Consider the following 22,318-nt stretch of genomic DNA (forward strand, 5'->3'; position numbering starts at 1 on the left):
GAAGTTGAAATGGACGATCTATAGCTTTGATCACACTGATATGCGCATGGATAATGACGTGGAAAGGGTGACGCAAGTTGTTTAGATAACGGTAAATGAGGGCAGTTGGTAGATAAGGTTACGTCTCAAGTGCATCCAGCCAGTGGTAGGAGTAGGTGGTGACCCATACTTGTCAAGGTCTAAACCCTTTTCGGTGCGTCCCTCCAGTCGTTAACAATGATTATAGCAAAGCCATAATCACCCATTAACGCAAAGGAACGACACGGAGACAAGTGTTTGGCTGAAATCCGGGTTATGCATGCACTGCCATGGCAGGGGCGACGAGGCGTCATGGCGGCCTAGATGGTGGTACCGGGCTCTGGGTACTGTGCATCGGGCAACGTGTTACCGGTCGCCTGCAGTAGACCCATGACAGTACCCCAAAAATTATGGCCAAACCGCGGGCATGCATGACTGCGGTGCGGCAGTAACAAAGCCCACCCCCCTGTGGTGACCATGCGCCACTGGGAAATGTCTCATAGTATATGTTCATTGTTCTTAGTGTTTCATGTCTCTATAGTTCATGTAGGGCCATTCCATCATTGGGATTGTCCAGCGAGAGCTGAGTCCTATGTCAAATTGTTAGCCAGTTGCGAGTACCTTCGGTACTACGTCGAGGGTCTCCCGTGGTGTCTTGATGTAGATCTGGTACGCGTCACTCCTCCATCTGCTCAGTGTCTTTATGAGCCAGTCAGGTAAGCCAGCTTCAGCAGTGGTTGTGGCGGCGTCACTGTAGAAGCTATGCCCCCAAATTGAACCGGCGACTCATATTGGGTACATCTCTTTCCATTCTCTTGCCATTCCATGGCAGAGGTGGCACGGCGAGTGGGCCAATTGCGTGGCCGAGGTGCAGTTCATTTGTTATGTCGGTGGAGACAGCATCCGGGTCTGTCGTTGCTGACTGGCGGTGCGAGTGTAGCGTGGTGCGTGGTTCCCACTGAAGCCGATGTTAGCACCATGGGTGAGGTCGTGGATGAGGCTGGCTGTGGCTTGTTTGTGCGGGTGGTCGTGCAGGGCAGCTGAGAGTTTAGTGAGGTTGATTGGCGTTGTCGGCTGTAGCATTGCGATTGTCGCTGTGTGGCTGGTCGCTCCCTCGGAAGGGCTGGGGGGTCTCTTGTTTGGTGCTTTGGTGGTGGTGCAGAGCATTATGGTCGGTCGTGTTACACACGGAGCACTTGTGTAGCCTGCCATATTGGCAGGGGGTCTTGTATATCTAAGCCTCGGTTGAAAGATCGACATACCCGAGGTTGGTCATACTGCTCCTTGTTCCCTGGGTTCTCCCAGTAGAATGGGTTGGTGTCGCTGCTGCGTATGTTTGGGCAGTCAGTCTTCACATGACCATGTTGGCCACAGGCGAAGCAGGAAGGACGCAGGAGATGTGGCTGGTTTAGGAAGTACTGGAAATCGAGGTCTTGGTTTGGCTTGCTCCAGTTGGCCCTGTCTGGGTAGCGGGCAGCGTTCAGGCGGAAGACTTAGTCGTACGCGAGCCAGCCTCCGGCTTGTAGGCTCCAGCTTTGGAGGCGAGGAAACGAAGTTAGGTGGCCATGGGGATCGCCAAATGTGGGTAGTAGAATGTTCGATATGAGAAAAAGATGAGGAAGAACTGTAACCAGGTGTCAAAGTCGTCTATAGTTTTCTGCTTCACCTCGGTTGTGAATTTGGCTACGCTAAGTTTGTCTGGATCGAAAGCTACTTGTGTCTTGGTAGCCTGGGTTGAGTTGGGAGCTAGGGCATCGGGGTGCAAGTCACCAAGTTCGATGAATTACCAAGGTTAAGCCAAGGCGTTGAGTGTTGATTGGTCGACATATGGCAGTAGCAGGTCGGCTGGGGGTATTGCTGCAGAAGATTTGCCCGTTGGCCCAGCTCTAGGTGGTGGGCGCCGTGGCGGTGCGTTGTGGACAGCTGCCCAGGCGGGTTGAGCGAAGGGCGCAGCCATATTGCCCGGGTTGTTGTTGTGAGGTGCGCCGCCATCAGTACGGTTGTCCCAGATGTGCGCAGTGCCACCACTGGTGGTCAAGTCGGGTGGGGCAGCTGTAATGGCAGGTTGATAGCCATTATCCATTATGTTGGTAGTTGGCTGCCGTAGTTCGTGTCGGATTGAATCAATGGCGCTTGCAATGCTGGTTTCTATTAGTTTGGCGACGTGGTCTGACATGCCTGGGTCGGGTACCGCTGTGGCGGTTATCAGCACGACGCCAGCAGGGTTGGTTGGTGTGGTTTCAGTCAGTACTGACTCTAGTAGGTGTTCGTCGAGGTGCGCTGGGCATCTCTTCGACCTTGTCGATGTACGGGTGGCCGCACGGGGTGCGGCCCCTGCTTTTCTTCGTTTTTTGCTCACATGTTTACACACGTGAGCATATGTTGCAGCGATGTCTGTCTGTCTGTCTGTCTGTCTGTCTGTCTGTTGGTCCGATATCTCAAAAACGGCTGATCAGATCAGAATCAAATCTGGTACATAGATTCAGTTAGCAAATGGCAAGAACTGATTAGTTTTTGGTTGGTGTGGCTTGCATACTTTTTGCTCATTTGCATAATTAATGATTTAGAAAAAACGGATATACATTAAAAACGACTACACACAAATTGATGAGATTTGCTACAAATGTGGATCACACAAAGATATATCAGCAGTTGGAACCATTAAGGGTGACATGAAAGATAAATGCTAATTTGCATATTAATGAACTTTCCTAACTAGGGATGTATGTCTGACTTGACTCTATCAAAATTAACCAAATTTGGTATGTATATTAAAGATACTATGATTTAACATTATTGAAAGTCATTAAGCGTTTTAACTTCAGCCAATTCCTAATTTGCATATTTCATGAACTTTGTTAATTAGGGAGATATATTGAAATGACAGGACCAAAGTTGATGAAACTTGCTACATATATTAAAGCCACTATGATACAACATTTTTGAAAGTCATTAAGCATTTTTACTTCAGCCAATTCCGAATTTGCATATTTAATGACTTTCCCAATTAGGCTATATATCTGAATTAAATTGATCGTAGTTGTTGAAACTTGCTATAGGCCTATACATCAAAGATACTGTGATATAACATTATTGAAAGTCAAAAGACATTTTTACTTCAGCCAAAATCTAATTTGAATATTAAATGAATTTTTATAATTAGGGATATTTATCTGAATTGACTTGATCAAAATTGATGAAACTTGCTATGTACATTAAAGACACTATAATACAACATTATTGAAAGTCATTAAGCATTTTCTCTTCAGTGAATTCCTAATTTGCATATTTAATGATCTTTCCTAATTAGAGAGATATATATCTGAATTGACTTGACCAAAGTTGACAAAATTTGCTACACATATTACAGATACCATGATACAACATTATTGACAATCATTAAGCATTTTTACTTAAGCCAATTCCTAATTTACATATTTAATGAACTTTGCTTATTAGGGATATATACCAGGATTTACTTGATCAAAGTTGGCAACATGCTATGTACATTGATGATTATACCAGGTACTAGGTAAAAACAATATCGAAAGTCATTTCACATTTTCATGTCAGTTAATTTATAATTTGCATATCTAATGAGCTTTCACAGCTCGGCATATATGGCTTGAAGGACTTGGCCAATGGTAATTACACTTGGTATATAAAGTGGTGATACAGTAAGAGCAGTCAAATAACTTTAATATTTTTATTTCAGCTAATTAAATATTTGTATACTTCGTGACCTTTTAGAATTAATTGGCTGTGATTATTATTCATTATGTTGATCACAATAATTTCAATGAAGTTGCAACATGTGGCAAAGGTTCAAATTTACACATATCTTCAATATATAATGAAACATGTGAGCATTTTCAGTTATATCTGGTAATTGGCATGGTGAATTTTGTGGAGTGAACTGAGTGTGGCAGCTAAGTTGAAATGGACGATCTATAGCTTTGATTACACTGATATGGGCATGGATAATGACGTGGAAATTAAGGGTGACGCAAGTACGTTGTTTAGATAATGGTAAATGAGGGCAGTTGGTAGATAAGGTTAAAGCCGCACTTTTCAATCCCAGGTTCTCGCATTAGTGGAGTTCTCCTCCCAGCCAAACATATGGCCAGTACGATGTTTGATTTCTATTACATTAATAACACAAACTGATTTCAATCTTTTGTCACCTTTTGCTAATCCTGCAAATAGAGCTTATGTAACCGTTTGATTGACGGTCGGTTCAAATTGCCAACGGTCATTTATTCCCCAGCACCACGCTCAATTTCCTTAAAAAACGTCTTCCAGTCACGTTAGAATTTGAATATAACCACAGGGTTTGATCGGCAGCAGCTTCGTGCTGACCGCTTGGCAGTCTGTCAGCGTTTTTGCGGTCAGAAAAAACTAAAAAGTGTCATTTTCTGGAGCGTGTGCCTACGTGTTGCCTGTTTGGTGTCCACTTACAGAATGAACGCCACCATAGCTTGGCACCCTTTTAACGGGAGGTTCCGCCTTTAAGTCTGAAGTGCATCCAGCCAGTGGTAGGAGTAGGTGGCGCATGGTGACCCATACATGTCAAGGTCTAAACCCTTTCCCCGTGTCCCTCCAGACGTTAACAATGATTATAGCAAAGCCATAATCACCCAAAAACAACGTGTCACTTATGTTTATTTCATTTTTCTCTCTCTCATGACCTAAAGCAAATTAACAGATCATACAATCCTAATTACTTTTTGACATGTCATCTGTTCTTGAGAGCTGCAGCGTCATCTGATGTCATCCTTTGTTTTCTCTGTGATTCATGATAGAATCTGAATGTATAAGCATTATATATCTATGTACGTGTTACTCTAATTTGAGAATAAAGTATATGTATTTCGTTATTCCAAACTTACAGTCCCGTCTCAAATTTTTGGTTCATCTGTCACACTGAAAGTCATTTCTCCTTGCTCGACTTGGCAGATTTCGGAAGGAACGCCTGCTGTCGATCATTTGTGTGGAGACAATATCATCAACAACTTACCAGCTGCAATTCAGTCCTCTGGCAACGTCATGAAGTTAAAGTACCAGACAATACCATGGCCACGAAGGCCAGATAACTTTATCGCAAGGTATTACGTTCAGGGTATGTCTTAAACGAGAATAGTTTCATCAGCAATAAGGCTTTTCGTGATATCCTTTCATCAACGGCAAGAGTGGATAAATTGCACGGGCATAGGTTGGTTTGCAAGGCAATAAAACTCTGTAAAAACTCTACTCGAACGTAAATCAACTTCTACGTTGGATCTTCTGGATATAAGATTTATCATGGCATCAACGACTTGTTTTATTTTAGCTCTCATTTGGTATACCAAAGAGAGCTAATCGTATAAGGTGAATCATTATTTTTCATCTCATTTACATGTCGTCTGTGTGTATTTATGTATGTAAGTATGTATGTATGTCTGTTAGTCCGTCCAGATCAAAAACTCCTAAACCGCAGCAGCTACCAGCTTAGTATTTGGTTTACAGGTGCACCTAGGGGTGGAGATGTGAATTAAATGTTCAAATGAACATGTCAGTGTCAAAAATATGCAAATGAGGTAAAAAAGGAAAAATCCTGCAAACTGCTAAACTCAGTGACCGTTGGTAAAATTTGGTTGAAACTTGGTATATAGGTTCCTTTAGGTATTCTAATATGACATTAAACTGGTTCAATAATCATTTCCATTCAAGGTAATACATTACCGGGTGAATGGGACATTTGTGATTTACAAATTTAAGTAGGACCATCCTGAACCACTGATTGTTAGTGGTGGTACCAGGTGTCCGGAATGGGTAAGCGTACCCTGCTAGCATGCTACACCTGTCAGGATTGGTCCCAAAATTGTCTAAATATTGTATGAAAAGATACAGGATATGAATCACTGTAATAAGTCAAAGCTAGGAATGTTATCATTAATCATTTTAGTGACCGAGGTGTCATATTCGGCCACAATGTTGTCATATCGACAGTAGAACTTTTTGAAAGTCCTAACGAGTCTTTTTGTTGTGTATCCTTGTCTCAGTAATTTTGATACCAATGAGCTGTGTCTCAGTTGAAAATCAGTGTAGGAATCACAAGCCCTACAATACCTGAGAAGTTAAGACACGTACACACCATAAGCATAAATTAGGTGTGTACAACTGAGGATGATATTTAATGTTTGTATTTTTGGTAATTTTTTTTCAGATTTTAGTAAAAAAACTTTTTTTCTGAAACAGCTTGTCCGATTGCTTTGAAAGCTGGTATCCATGTTCCTCAGGATGACCTCTGTCAAGTTTGTAAAAATTTTAGTGAATCTTTAGTATTTGTAATTTTGGGGCAATTTTCCCCATTTTCGATAAAAAATTTTTCCTCCAAAAACTACTCATCTGATGCCTTGATATTTGGTGTGCAGGTTCATAAGGTTGATCAAAATGTGATGTATTCAAATTCTTATGAAATTTGCAATTTTGTATTTTTTGGGCAAATGTATTTCTCAAAAACTGTTCATTTGATATATTTGATGTTTGGTATACAGGTTCCTGGGGTTTATCTTAATATGATATATTGAAATCAGAATGAAATCTGCAATTTTGTATTTTTTGGGCAATTTTTGCCATTTTGATCAAAAAATTGGTCTCACAAATCTTTTTTAATAGCTTTGATATTGAGTAGAAATTTTCCTATGTATGATCTTAATTTAATTATATTAATATGTTCAAATTATATCTTCCTCAATTACATATTTTTACAGCTATATTTGCCATTTTGGTCTGGCTGACCTGAGTGGGCTGTCAAAGATTTCCTCCTCCATCAACACGTATCGCAAAAAGTTATTCTCTACATAACACAAAGGAGCTCTATCAGCTGCCATGTTGCATATTTTAAATTTTCAGAGAAACGACTTCTATTTCCCATTTTTATGAAGCTTCCTAGTTTTTTAGATGGAAAAACGTACAGAAATAGTCCACAGTATTGATTCAATAACTTTTTCAGGTTGTGTTGATATGAACAAAATTAATAAATATTTGTGAAAAGATTTTCTGATTTTTGGCGATTTTATACCTACAGCAACTAAGAATACATAATGTAGTGACCTGGTGAGCATTTCATATGGTAAGCTGTATTTGGTGTTAAAATGTGGTAAAAGAATCATTAGAAAGCACAGCTGAAGGTGATTTAGCAGGTTTGGTTTCCAACAAATATATTCCAAACTTTTTTAAAAAGTTTGAACTATCAGGGTTGTAAATAGCTCGTACACTTCCTGTCATTGTATCTCTTTAAATAACATTGTTGATACCAAAGGTTGGACCATTGATATCCTGATGGGGATCTGGAGATTTTCAGAAAAAAATAGATTCCAAGCAAATGTCAGTGAAAAATGAATCTGCCAGAAAAGGCTTGACTAACAGAAAAGGTAGGAGAGTGGAAATAAAATACTGTACAGTGGATTGGGTTGAAAATAGTGCTACCTCATCAATCTTCAGGAACCCCCCCCCCCCAGGATATCAAATGGTCTACCCCCATGTCTTTGTGCACACATTTACGATGCACTGCATCTTACTTGAAGATCTAAGTCAGGTTTATCACAGTTAAAATTTTTAAGTTGATCTCAGTGCCATCGCCCTTTTGACATATTGGTTTTATAAGTTATTCATAAAGTTAATGCACCATTGCACTGGAAGAAACAATGTACATTTCCGTGTAGGGTTTCCGAGTTAATGGTTGTATGTTGAAATTTCTCTGTGTATCTGGTGTATGCAGTGTTGGCGCTAGGAATTTTTCATTGTAGCCACAGTCTCTTAGTGTGGCTAAAATGATAAAAATTTTTTAGCCACAAGCAATTTTAATTAGCCACACCCAACAAATCAATTTCACATACAAATTGCACAACCGTATTTTCAATAACGTTTGTACTTTATTATCCACATGTTTGGCCAGGGCTGTTGTACATACACTTTAATTCCTCGACAAATAAACCGCTGAGCACATTTTCTGCCAATTTATAGCTGCAGATAATAATGTATAATGACCACGAGCACGGTAAAACAAAAATTGGTCTTAACTTGAAGCTGGGTGAATAAATTGACCCCTCTTTATTGACAGGTACAAAATAAACTTCTGTTTATTTTTAACTTTTATTATGACACAAATAACAAATAGAGTTCTTGGAACAAAACTTGCACAACATGTCATGAAAAATCACCAAAGTCTTATCAGTTGCCATAATTGTTCCTCCTTTTATTTTTTACATGATTTAAAAACTGCTGTATATACCGTTATCTGGTGATGTGGATATAATTACAGTGATTGCCTGACTATGCAAAGCATTGTCCATAAAGTATCAAAGACAACTATTGGTATTAAAAAATTGCTTAGGTTTTGAAAATTAATTAAATTCGCAAAATCAATGAAAATCAAAAGAGTAGTTCGTCAATACAAAAAATCTATGATCAACTGACTCATCAGTAGTCTCACATTTAATACTTTCATGCCCAGACAAAAACCTTGCTGTAATTTGTTCGACCATAATCTAGACCGTGGTTCGTCTGTCTTTGTTCTCTTCTCGGTGGTTTCTTATTTCCTTTTTTAGCTCACATTTGGTTACCAATGTGAGGTAATCGTATAAGCTGAATCAGTTCATTTGCATGCCATTTGCATGTCTGTCTGTATGTATGTATGTATGTATGTATGTATGTATGTATGTCCGTCCACATCAAAAACAGCTAAACTACAGCACCTACTGTCTTAGTATTTAGTGTGCAGATGCACCTAGGGGTGGAGATGTGAATTTGTTCAAATGAACTTGCCATGTCAAAATATGCAAATGAGGGGAAAAAAGGAAAAACCCTGCAAATTGCTAAAACTCTGTAACCGTTGGTCAGCTAGGGTTGAAACTTGGTGTGCAGCTTCCTTTAGGCATTCTAAAGTAGGTTTTTAAAATTTGGGATGAAATTTGCATATTATTATTTTAAGGGTATTTTTTTCAGTTTTTAGTCAAAAAATGTTTTTCTCTGAACCCACTCATCTGATTGCTTTGAGAGTTGGTATACACGTTTCTCAGGATGACCTCAGTCAAGTGTATACAAATTGAATTGAAATTTTCATATTTGTAATTTTGGGGCTTTTTTCCCAAATTTTTGGTCAAAATTTTTTTATTCAAAAATTACTTATCTGATAGCTTTGATATTTGGTATACAGGCTCCTAAGGTTGATGAAAATCAGTTTAATGATATCGTGAAGATATCTTGAATTTTGTATTTTTGCTGATTTTTTTTGGTTATTTTTCTCATTTTAAGTAAAATTTCTTCTTCTCTGAAACCGCTCGCCTAATTGCTCTCAAATTTGGATTGGATGTTTGCAAGGGTGTTACCCTTCTAATTGTTGAAATTACGACAAAATTGGAAATATTACTGTTTTGGGGCAATTTTTGTCATTTTTGGTCAAAAAATATTTAAAAATATATTCTTTTCAAAGCCCCTTGATAGACAGCATTTATATTTGGTGTACAGATGTCCAGAGATGACAATAGATATGTGGAAATGTCCTGAAATATACAAATTTGTATTTTTAAGACAAATTTGTCATTTTGGTCAAGAAAACTGATTCTCAAAATTACTTCTCTGATAGCTTTGTAGTTTGATACAAAAGTCCTGAGGGATTTTATTAGATAAATTTCAGCTCAAAGTGTCAGGAAACCCCCAAATTTTTATATTTTAGGTAATTTTCTTTTGTGACCTTAAATGACCTACACACACCAAGGATATGTTGTGAGAGAGTTTTGAAGGCTGTGAACATAATTTTGTCATATTTAATATCAATTCTAGTAAAATTCGATCTAGAAAACAAAGCTAATATAAATTTTTCATTGCAAACCAAAATTTTCAAATTTCTATGTAAGACACACAAGAACTCATGAGAAATTTGGATCCAGGATAATTCCAGATGTTGTAATCCCCCCACAGTGGCAGGCATTTCGCTATAAGTAACTGATTTAAGTGCTGTTTACATTCAAATGATAGCACTCATAGCATTAATTAAAACATCCAAAAGTTGTAAATACATTTCGGTACCAGCTGGTCTTATGTAAACGTGGTTAACCAAGGGGTGGAACATTTGATATTCAGGAGGGGGTAGGGGATAGAAGATTGATGAGGTAGCATTACTTTTTACCTGATCCTTGTACATTTTTTCCCACTCTTTATTTTTACCCACTCTCCCACCTTTTCTTTTTGTCAAGCTTTGCTGGCTAATTTTTTAGTTGACATTTGCTTATGTATGTAGTATCTGCTTGTCCATTGCTATAGAAGTTGATATGCATGTTCCTAAAGATGACCTCCAGTACCGAAGTTCCAGACCTTATTTGCCATTGTCATTCTTGTTTCTGGTTTAATTATTTCTTGAATTTACCAATTCAAACCGAATGTGAGCACACTGTCCTTGATGGTATTTTTTTTATAAATTAGAAGCTATTTTAAACCTAGCTTCTTTCCCAGCTGAGAACAATCAATAAACTATTTGTAGTTGGCAATCGTAGCTGCCCACAAGCCGCATCGCATCGTATTGTGCATTCGTAACACATTTGAATTGTTTTTGGTATCTCAAAACTACCCAAACCGTGCACGGACAGGAGTATACAAACTGAGGATCTTGAAACTTTTTTGCGCATGCTCATTTTAGCTCTGGCAAAGTCCAACGCCATCACTTCAGTCTGTCAGTTGCGTGCTCAGGAACTGTGCTATCGATCATCAATCCGCGTATGACAGAGCAACGAATTATTTTGTTCAAAGGCTAGATATTTAAATGACTGAATATTTTGATAATCTGACCGATCTAAGGATTATTTTGATACGTTAAAAGTAACAGAACCTGTGTGATTAACGATGGTTCACGCTGTCCAGAATACGTTGTGCTGCTATGCTGGCTGGCGTGAACTCAGTACCCTTCATGTTTGCATCTTGATGCGACGTACGTGATGAAATGTTTCTAACATTGCTTGCAGCATTTATGCTGGAAAATTTGGATTGTGGAAAATAACGTAGACTTATTTGTAAAAACGACTAGTTGTTCGAATAGTAGGCTACATAAATAATCCAGTACATATTTGGATCGAGCACATGAACACTCGCATGTCGAAATTCTTGGTCCTTCGGGAAAACAGTCCATCTGGGATCGCAGGACTGACATGACTTTCGAAGACGTCTAGGGTCAATGATCCCAACACGACACCCGGTCACGAGCTTTCGCCACACGTGGCGAAAGCTCGTGACATTTATTTGCAATTATTTGCGAACCCTGTGTCTGTATGTCCATCCATTCACCAGTCTTTCTGTGGACCAAGTTTGTGGAGCTCATTACTGAATAATTTCCACATTAAATGTGGCCAGCTTCCGAATGTTTATATGGTTATCTATAATCCAATGGAATCTTGTAGCCGTTGATAAAAGAATGAGAAAAAAAAACATGATTTTTCATAATCTGCAATTTATATTGATAAGAGAGTGATTACTTTATTATTTGGTACGTATGATAGGAGGAACAATGTATGCGATAGTTTGATTGAGAAGCATAAAATTTGTATATATGTATTTTTGAAGTTTTTACCGACTTTTTGTCAAAAGTCTTGTTTTCGAGAGTCACATATCAGATACCAGGTATCAAATTTGGATTTTAAGTTCTAAGGATCATTTGATTACCATGTATCAAAATATTGATGAAATTTGTATAAGTAAATATGAGCAAATTGGAAGACAGAAGTTTGCTGTGCAGCTGACACACTGTTTTACAAAAAAAATAGCACAGAGCTATCTATATATTGAGTTTAAAAGAAGTTTTGGGGTACCATGTTTTGCATGTTTTATTTTTTTTAAAATGCCAAATATGATATTTTTGAAGCCGCCCCTGGTCTAATTGCAAAAGATTGAGAATTGCTGCACATTTTACCTGTGTATTTGTGGTAGATACATGTACATGTACATGCTCAACTGTAAATTAGTATTTGTTCAAATGAAGTCAAGGTTACTAAAATGCTACTGAGCAACAAAAGTGAAAACTTAGTGAATAAACATTGGTCATGTTATCTTGGCAAGGCAGCTAACATACCACATTGTACAAAAAGTGTTGAATGGAAGTCGCTATGAGTGAATCTAAAAGAAGTTATGCTGTACAGATCTTGTATACAACCAGTCTTTCATTTTTAAGATGCAGGACAATATAAGTGTCATCTGTATAGTCAGTAATCTTTGTTGCTTAAGCCAACAAGGTCAGGTTATTGGTTACAAACTCTTACAACTGTGGATGTAAATATGACAATTTGGTGTGAAAAAAATGTTCCAACTTTGATTTCAAGGATTTTGTTTTTTTCTGGTGTCATATTGCATATTTATGGAATTGCTTGTCTGTCTAAGTAATGGTATCTACACAAATCGCTGGTTTGATGCTTTGAAAGTCGGTTAGATTAGCTTTAAAACAGATGTACATATGTGATGCTTCAGGCTTCTTGCTATATGTTTGTGTTTGGAAATTTCCCTATTTGTCTATGTCACTGCAATGTTTGTTTAACTTGGTATCAGTTTGGGACACTCCATTATCATGTAGGTGTGGCAGCTTCATGAACAGTGAAAGGTGAGGAATGCCATTATTACATCTTACCTTTAATAGTCTTGGATTGTGCAACTATAGACCGTAGAGAGACCAATATTGTCTACATTAATTTTATGCATTTATATTATAACGGACACGTTTAGTTTGATATGGCTGATTTTATCACTTGTTATGATGTACTAGGATGCATGGTATTGTGTAAGTGTATGTGATGAACAGATGCAAGTTGCCAACCATTCCATACTTCAATGGATGGTGTATCAAAATTTGTTCAAATGCACTTGACTATGAATATAGAAGCTATTAGGTACATAGAAGCGTGTTAAATATCGTGTATACACTCATCAAGTTCTGCCTTGGCACATGCAACCAAATGTGAGCAGAGTGTCATTGATGCTATTTTTCATGCATACAATATGAGTGCGTGTGTAATCAATCAAATATAGAATGTGACACAAGAACACGGTACTACTTCAATCACGTATCAAGAGCCATACTCCTTAGCGATATTACATAGCAAGATAACCCAATTCAAAAGCAGTAAACACAATATGTTAAGTATGATCAGTACCTTCTGTCATACAGTAAACTGCTTTCTTTACATATTTTGTTTCTTTATACACTGATCAATACATTGGTTTGTGTTGCCAATACGGGAACTAGACATACAGTCAAAATTGTGGAGTTTCCAACACTGTCAGGCGTAATTATTATCTAGGCGGTAATATCAGTCAATAACAAAGAAATCAACTCTGAGAAAGTTGAAACATTGTCGGGGAGGAATTCACGATTAGTCAGGACACCACCTCACATCCAGTTGGCTGTTCAGAACCAATCATTTTGCAAGCTTCCTTAGTACATATCTGGTGTTACTGTGTTGATTTCGTCTAACTCCTTCTGGGCAATGTTTCAACTTTTGCAGAGTTAATTTTTTGTGATCGACTGATACTACCGCCTAAATGATAATTACCCCTGACGGTGTTGGCAACATCTCAATTTAGAATGTTTGTCGAGTTCAAGTATTGCTAACGGTGCAACGCAAAATTTGTGTCAAATGGAGTTTCCCCGGAGTTTCATGACATCTGTATCTGATTCGATTAATTCAGATGTACGTTGCCATTTTTTATAAATTGATGTTACAAACTAGAGGGCGATAAATGTATATGTATATGCGCTGTTGTTTGATACTTTCTACAATTTAGGCCTTTGTTCATTATTGACAAAATTCAGTTATGGAAACTGTTTTACCATCGACCACATTTTGAGTCACTTTAAAAAATTGTCAATAATTCGGTAAGGCCTATTAAAACCTCCAGAAATGTAACATCAACCATGTTTGTAATAAAATGCACCATAAATGAAAAATCGCCCATACATGAAACAAATAATCATAAAAGTAATAAAAACACCAACCATAATTGTAAAAAATAGTAACGGTTACCATAAATGTAATAAAAAACACCCATAAATGTAATACCTGTCAAACATAAATGAAGAATTAGCCCCCAAATATATTTATCTATGTAATAATTAGGGTTATTACACAAAGTTTGGGCAATACTGCGTCGTATTTGAGTGATGTGTCCGTATTTTGACAAGTTGCACAACAACGTGTCAAAATGCGGACACATCACTCGAATACAACGCGGTATAGCCCATTATCATACATGCATGCTTTGGTTATGACTTTTTGGACACCGTGGTGCGAAGCACCAAAGGTGTCCTATGTCGCCACAATGTCTGTGTGTGTGTCAGTCTGTCCGTCCGTCCGTCCGTCCGTCCGTCTGTCCGTCCGTCTGTCCATCTGTCCATCCATCCGTAGACAGAGTTTGTTCCACTCATAACTTAAGAACCCCTTAGGTCCAATGTCATGCAATTTGTGATTTGGTATTATCATGATGAGACTTAGATCTGATTAGATTTTGGTGGGTGTGGCTTATTAATTAATTGCTCATTTGCATATTTTATGACTTTTTTGCCATAGGGCTATATCCCAAGAAATATTGTCCCAAATTTGATGTGACTGTACACATACTTAATTAGTCCCCACGGACACCGTCCGGGGGACTTATAGGTTTGGTCATGTCTGTGCGTCCGTCCGTCCGTCCATCCGTGCGTCCGTCCGTCCGTCCGTTCACGCAGATATCTCAGAGACGCCTGGAGCGATTTCGTTCAAACTTGGTACAAGGATAGTACTCTACCTCATACAGGTGCACGTTAATTTGTTTCACAATGCGATCAAATTTGGCCGTGTTAGAGGACTTTTTAGTTTTCACCTCCATAGACTCCCATGTATAAGGCAGTCCATAGACTCCCATGTATAAGGCAGTCCTTAGACTCCCATGTATAAGGCAGTCCATAGACTCCCATGTATAAGGCAGTCCATAGACTCCCATGTATAAGGCAGTCCATAGACTCCCATGTATAAGGCAGCCCATAGACTCCCATGTATAAGGCCAAGAAAAATAAAAATTTAGTTTCTCATCGTATTCATATTGCAAAAAGGATGCAGTGACACAGTTTTTAGTCCCCACAGATAAAGTCCAGGGGGCTCATAGATTGGGTCATGTCAGTCCGTTAGTCCATCCATGTGAGTCCATCTGTTCACGCAGATATCTCAGACGCTTTGACAAAATGTCACGTGACCTTGGTGACCTTTGACCTCGAATATACAAGTGCTAAACCTTTCATATATGGTATGATGGGACACCCTATGACGCCACATATTGTACCTCATTTATTATGCGCATATCTAATTTTGAGCAAGCCAATGGAGCTGGAGGTCTGATTTTTGGTATATATGGATAACTTAGCAATACAATTTTTTTTACAAAATGTCATGTGACCTTGGTGACCTTTGACCTCAAATATACATGCTTGTCCATAACTCAGTAATCACTATGCTACACCCTTCATATTTGGTATGATGGAACACCTTATAACGCCATATATTGTTCGTCATTAATTATGCACATATCTAACTTTGAGCGAGCCCATAGAGCTAAGGGTATGATATTTGGTATGTAGGGATAACTTAGCAATACAATTTTTTTGACAAAATGTCACGTGACCTCGTGACTTTTGACCTCAAATATACATATTTGTCCATAACTCAGGAACCACAAGTGCCACACCCTTCATATATGGTATGATGGGACACCTTAGGATGCCACATATTGTACCTTATTAATTATGTGCATATCTTATTTTGAGCATGCCAATAGAGGTAAATATATGATTTTTAGTATATAGGGATAGACTATAGGATAGAAATTTTTTGACAAAATGTCATGTGACCTCTATAACCTTTTACCTAAAATACGAGATTATGTCAATAAATAAGTAACCACAAGTGCTATGTCCTTTATATTTAGTAGGATGGGAGACCTTATGACAACACATGCTTTACCTTGTTAATTATGCCCATATGTAATTGTGGGCAAGCCAATAGAGCTAGAGGTCTGAATTTTGGCATATATGGATTAATTAGCAACTAATGTTTTATTTGCAAAATGTCACGTGACCTTGATGACCTTTGAACTTGAATATGCATATATATGCATAACTCAGTAACCACAAGTTCTTTACGCTTCAATTTTGATAGGATAATAGACCTTAAGATGTCACATCTTGTACCTCATTTATTATGCACATAATTATGTATTTCTTGTCTGGCCAATACAGCTAGAGGTCTGATCTTTTTTCCCGATTTAGAACCATAACTTAGACATGCCTCTTGTTTCAAATTGGGAACAATGACGTAGACCTATGTGTCCATAGATCTGAACATATACATTCCAGTGTCATACTTCTTAATGACCTCATTTCCCTGCCCCATCAAGACTAATACTCCTATTACAAGTGGGGACTATGTCATTGTCAATGACTTGTTACCCTATAGCATAACTATGGTAAAAGTTTAGTAAGTGTGGTTAATTCCAAGCACATTCTGAAAGTACTCCTCTGGAATATACAGAATATTATCTCACATAGTGAGTGTCGCGCCCTTACAAAAAAGTCCTACAGGATCCCTGTAGGACCCAAGGATCCCTGAAGGAGTCCTATAGGGCTACCTCCATCCTATAGCACTCGTCCTATAGGACAACGCCTGTCCTGTAGGATTTATGTGTCATGTCTTATGGGTTCGTACTAGTCCTATAGGCTCATATTTGTGCCCTATAGGACACCCTACAAGATGATTCTGCCTGACCTTTAGGACTGTAAAACTGAACAAGTAATGTTTGAGTAATGTTTATAATTATAATTATTCCCTTACGAAAAATAGTCTGTAGAATTTCACACATTCTCATATACCCTGTCTCAAAAGCTATTTCTATTTACACACACATGCCAGGAACATACCATATTCCTTTTGCAGTTTGTACATGTCATGGCTGTACACAGACAAAGACTCTCTTTGTTAGATCCAAGGTCAAGTGAGCTGACCTGTGCCTTTGCTTTGTTATGTAAATAGTTTCCTGCATTTACAATGGGCTGATTACATAATAGTACAGCCACGCATTATTCATTTGCACTTGAGGCAGTGCACCAGTGAACATGCATGGCTCTTGTTAATGTAAAGTACTAAAGTTCAACTCCAAATTGCATGGAACATTAGGATCCAAGGTCCATTACCAAGATTCTAACAGTGTTATGGAGAAGGGAGCTCACTAATATGTCACAACTGTAAGAATCGACATTGCAGCATCAGCTGAACTGACCTCTTAATTACGTGAGTTAAGATACACATCTATTCAGTTAATAATGCACTTGGCTGAGGTGACAAGTCAAAGGTAGGCCTTGCATTCATATGTGTAGGTTGCTTTATATTTTGTAGTCCCTGTATGTTGCATTGATTTCTGTTTTGATTGATTGTTAATCTTTATTCCTTTAGAAATAAACTACATGTTTATAATTACTTGTTTTGTAAGTTGACTGACTTTTTGTGAGTTTTGTAGTTATTCATTGCATTGGTACCAATAGCAAAATCAGAAGGAGTTATTCCTTACTTAACAAAATTTCTGCACTCTTTTACAGAAGTTTGTTTGCCTTGTGCGAGTTCAATCTCTTAGAAAGTATGATAACAATATGTAAAGCATATTCTGTACCCTATAGGGCTCCCTACAAGACCCCCTATAGGGTTCCCTATAGACCCCCTATAGGGCTCCCTGTAAGACCACTATAGGGTTCCCTATAAGACCCCCTATAGGGCCCCTATAAGACCCCCTATAGGGCTCCCTATAGGGTTCCCTGTAAGACTGCGTTCCAAAATCCTGTAAGACTACTACTGCCTGATGTCCTATAAGACCCTACATGCCTCTACCCTATAGGACTGGTATAGGATATTTTTGTAAGGATCTGAATGTTATTCTGAATTGTATTCCAAAGCACATTCTGAAAGTACTCTTCTGAAATTTCACATTCTTTGCCACTGCACCATCTCCTTAATACATACTGATGACCCACGGTGTCCACTCAAGTCTCACTTTGATTTCCTATGGACGCTCCAAAATTAGCGACAAAATCAACTGAAATCGACCTCGCTTGCTCCTGGCTGTACGGTACTTATAAAAAGTTAGTTGCTAAGGAGTGATGACAAACGTATCATTTCTTGATATTATTCCGCTATTGGGCCATTCCACTTCAAGGAGAGTTTATGCAGCACTTTTAAAACAAACAATATTAATATTACGATGTCGACAAAGGTTTTCACAATCTGAAGAAGATTTACTTTCAGTTTAAAATGATGGTGGATGTAAACATAGGCTGGATGTGTAAATTTGGTGTGTTTTCGTGTTTTGATACATAACCTCTTCCCCGTTTGAAATATATGAGGCTGCCAAAATTTGGTCAAAATACTCGCGCCATGCCAGCCTTCGATTTCAAACTCAGTCGAGTATGAACAGCTGAGAGCATAGAGCAAGCAGCTCTGCAACATCTATGAATGTAACACCCGTACCAGTCAGTTTATCTCCAAGAATTATACATGTCCCCAGATGTCAAATATGCCAAATTTACCATCTTAGAAAGGAATTTGTGAGCGGATTAGGGAAAACATGGAGTGAGTACACTGTAAGCTGAAGTGTCGTAACTCGTCTGTGATTTTGTTGCTGTACAAATAGAACATTTGAAAGGTATTTATTTTGTCTGCTCGTATATTTTCATTCCTGGCTTGCCTAAATAGAACTAAACTTCCTTTCACAACCTAAACAAAACTTTGACTTTCCCTAGATCTTACGATGTATCTGAAACCCGCACCAGTGCCACTAGACACGATCATGAGCTGTGAATCTCACTGACAGGTACAACTCGGAAATATTATGTGCACCTTCAACCTTGTCTGTCGTGAGCATTTTCAGTGCGGTAGGATTTTTGTGGCTCATTTATGGCTGTAAACGATGTAATTCACCACCTAGATACTTAAACTCTTCAATAGGAAACTTGTCGTAAAGCGGTTCTATCATGATGCACTGTCAACCGTATCTTAATCTATAGCACCATAGACGACATGGAAAAAGTGCGTCGTATGGGACCGGCTGTGAACGATAACAGGTGTCGGCAAATGATACTAATTTCAATGCGTTTGTTTGTATGTTTGTGGTACAACTGTACTTGTGCCTAAGTGCAATGCCCATGAACTGACTGCAAACAAAGAAGTTTTGACCATAATCATAATGACGTTTCGGATTGTCATTTGTCTTATTCAGTCAGCTGTTTTATATGTATATATACCAAGGAAGGTCATGCATATCGGGGAAAGTCAAGTGCACACATAGCCATAAGTACCGGTAGTTTGGTTACAGTGAAAATAATATTCGTATTTTCACATGTTAAAATACGGGTTCATGTCAGTACCATTGAAACAATAGGAGAATGGCAATACAGCCATAGCATGTATGATAACGGAAAGTAACTCCACACATGTTTAATATCTTATTTGTTGTGTTTAGTGTGTTTATTTTAAAATTGTATTTTATGTTTCACTGTTCTGTGTATAGACCTCGCTGATTGGCCACGGCGAGACACAGCAGCTGTAATCTTTTTGTCAGTGCAGTCTCTAATCCAGAGTGGAGATACCGGTACTGTATAACACTACAATCCTTTAATGCTGTGTTTCCAAAATTTGCCATACTTTCTTCATCAGTCGCCTCAAATTCATTTTCACTGGATAAATTTTGTGGAATAATTGATAGATTCCTGTATTCCCTTGTTGTCCCACTTGAAGTTTGTTCCTTCACTGCTATTTTCTTCTGTGTTCTTCTAGGTAGTGTTCGTATCATGTTTACTAGATTGAAATATAGATACACGTTCTTGCCAACATGTTTTATGTCGTAAGTTTCTGCTATAAGGTTGCATATTTCCTGCTCTGAGTTGTCCTTTTGAAACTTTGTGTGAATCACTGGTTCACAAACCGTCTTCAACTGCTCTTCCACTTCCTTTATCAGTACCTCGCTGTTTTCTGATAGTGTTCTCAAAGTATTCTATTCTCTGTCTCAGAAGGAACTTAGTTTCTGGAAAGTATGCGATAACATTACACAAGTCTTGTTAAAGTACGTTATTAACTGATAAACAAATGATCATGACATACAAGTTAAAATTTATTACATCTATGATTGAGTTTTCTAACATTTATTGTAAACTTGTTCATTACATTTGTGGTTGCGGGCTGTTACATTAATGGTTGACTGTTTTATTACCGTTGTGGTTGATTTTATTTACAATTGTGGTTAATATAGCATTTATTGAGATTATTACATTAATGGAGGTTGCAAGCCTCACCTTGAATGAACCTAAAAGGCCGCCGTATGTTGTGGGTTCGAATCCGATTGAAAACTATCCGTATATTCTACTTCATATAGTCTAGGTAATATGTTGTTTATCAATCTGTCCAATGCTTATTAAGTATTACGGAATGGGTTTCCATTTTATTCAAATAAGGAATAATAAAAGACACACACTAAAAGATGACCGTAAACACACCATCGGGAGCTTACATAAGCAAAGCCAATTAATCTTTTGTATGAAAACTGAACACGTTTGTAACTTCTATATTACATCGGAGGTATATATAGATACTAAATCTTCACTCTGGATATTTTCCTCATTTTTTCAGCATTGTACATGTATGTCTTATCTGTAATTTGTTGACAAATGAAATAGCTGTCACATAAAAACATTGTGTTGAAAAGCTCTACTCCAGCCATTTCACTACGCTTTATGGAAGGAACATGAGCCTTACTAACACACTGATAGAAATATTGTTAGATATGCCAAACAACTTACCTTGGCTTACCTTGTGATAAAACACTGTGACCTCATTTGGCTTTTAGCTCAAATCGGCCCCTGAATTTCTAGCTGATAATATTGTTAATGCAAGGGAACAACACGGAGACAAGTGTTTGGCCGAAATCCGGGGTTATATGCATGTACTGCCATGGCAGGGGTGACGGGGCGTCATGGCGGCCTGGATGGTGGTACCGGGCTCTGGGTATATTACCATGCATCGGGCAACGTGTTTCCAGGTCGTCCGCGGCAGACCCATGACAGTTACCCCACAAATTATGGCCAAATCGCGGGCATGCATGACTGCGGTGCGGCAGTAACTAACACAGCCCCCTGTGTGACCATGCACGACTGGGAGATGGCTCAGAGTATATGTTCATTGTTCCTAACGTTTCATGTCTCTATATTTATGTGTAGCACCATTCCAGCATTGGCATTGTCCAACGAGAACCGAGTCCTACGTCAAATTGTTAGCCAGTCGCGAGTACCTTCAGTACTACGTCAAGGGTCTCCCGTGGTGTCTTGATGTAGATCTGGTACGCGTCACTCCTCCATCTGCCCAGTGTCTTTATGAGCCAGTCAGGTAAGCCGGCTTCGGCAGTGGTTGTGGCGGCGCCACTGCAGAAGCTATGCCCCCAAATTGAACCGGCGACTAATATTGGGTACATCTCTTTCCATTCTCTTGCCATTCCATGGCAGAGGTGGCACGGCGAATGGGCCAATTGTGTGGCCGAGGTGCAGTTCTTTTGTTATGGCGGTGGAGACGGCATCCGGGTCGATCGTTGCTGACTGGCGTTGCGAGTGTAGCGCGGTGCGCGGTTCCCACTGAAGCCGATGTTAGCACCATGGGTGAGGTCGTGGATGAGGCTGGCTGTGGATTGTTTGTGCAGGTGGTCGTGCAGGGCAGCTGAGAGTTTAGTGAGGTTGATTGGCGTTGTCGGCTGTGTGGAATCATGGTCGCTCCCTCGAAAGGGCTGGGGGGTCTCTTGTTTGGTGCTTTGGTGGTGGTGCAGAGCATTATGGTCGGTCGCGTTACACACGGAGCACTTGTGTAGCCTGCCATATTGGCATGCAGGGGTCTTGCATGAGCCGACATACCTGAGGTTGGTCATACTGTTTCTTGTTCGCTAGGTTCTCCCAGTAGAATGGTTGGTGTCGCTGCTGCGTTTGTTTGGGCAGTCAGTCTTCACATGACCATGTTGGCCACAGACGGAGCAGGAAGGACGCAGGAGGTGTGGCTGGTTTAGGAAGTACTGGAAATACCCGTACGAAAGATCAAAACTTGCTACATATTAGTACATATATGTTACAAATTTGATACACACTTTAATTGAACAAGTGAAATATGCACCAAGCTTGTACTAGTTTGGTACACACTATGGGATTTTCACCATGGTAGTTGTGACATTTGTACCA

General features: G+C 39.0%; 1 long non-coding RNA gene across 1 annotated transcript in view; it reads left to right on the forward strand.

Annotated features, from left to right (window-relative positions):
* The first annotated feature begins 5,000 nt into the window (after positions 1–5,000).
* The window catches only part of LOC139136191 (uncharacterized), a 44,573-nt gene continuing 27,255 nt past the window's right edge, over positions 5,001–22,318 (forward strand). The window contains exon 1 of the long non-coding RNA XR_011553144.1: positions 5,001–5,137. This is a non-coding gene — a long non-coding RNA (uncharacterized lncRNA). The remainder of the gene's footprint in view (positions 5,138–22,318) is intronic.

The sequence above is a fragment of the Ptychodera flava genome, chromosome 7 (assembly GCF_041260155.1).
Source record: "Ptychodera flava strain L36383 chromosome 7, AS_Pfla_20210202, whole genome shotgun sequence".
Classification (NCBI taxonomy): Eukaryota; Metazoa; Hemichordata; class Enteropneusta; family Ptychoderidae; genus Ptychodera; species Ptychodera flava.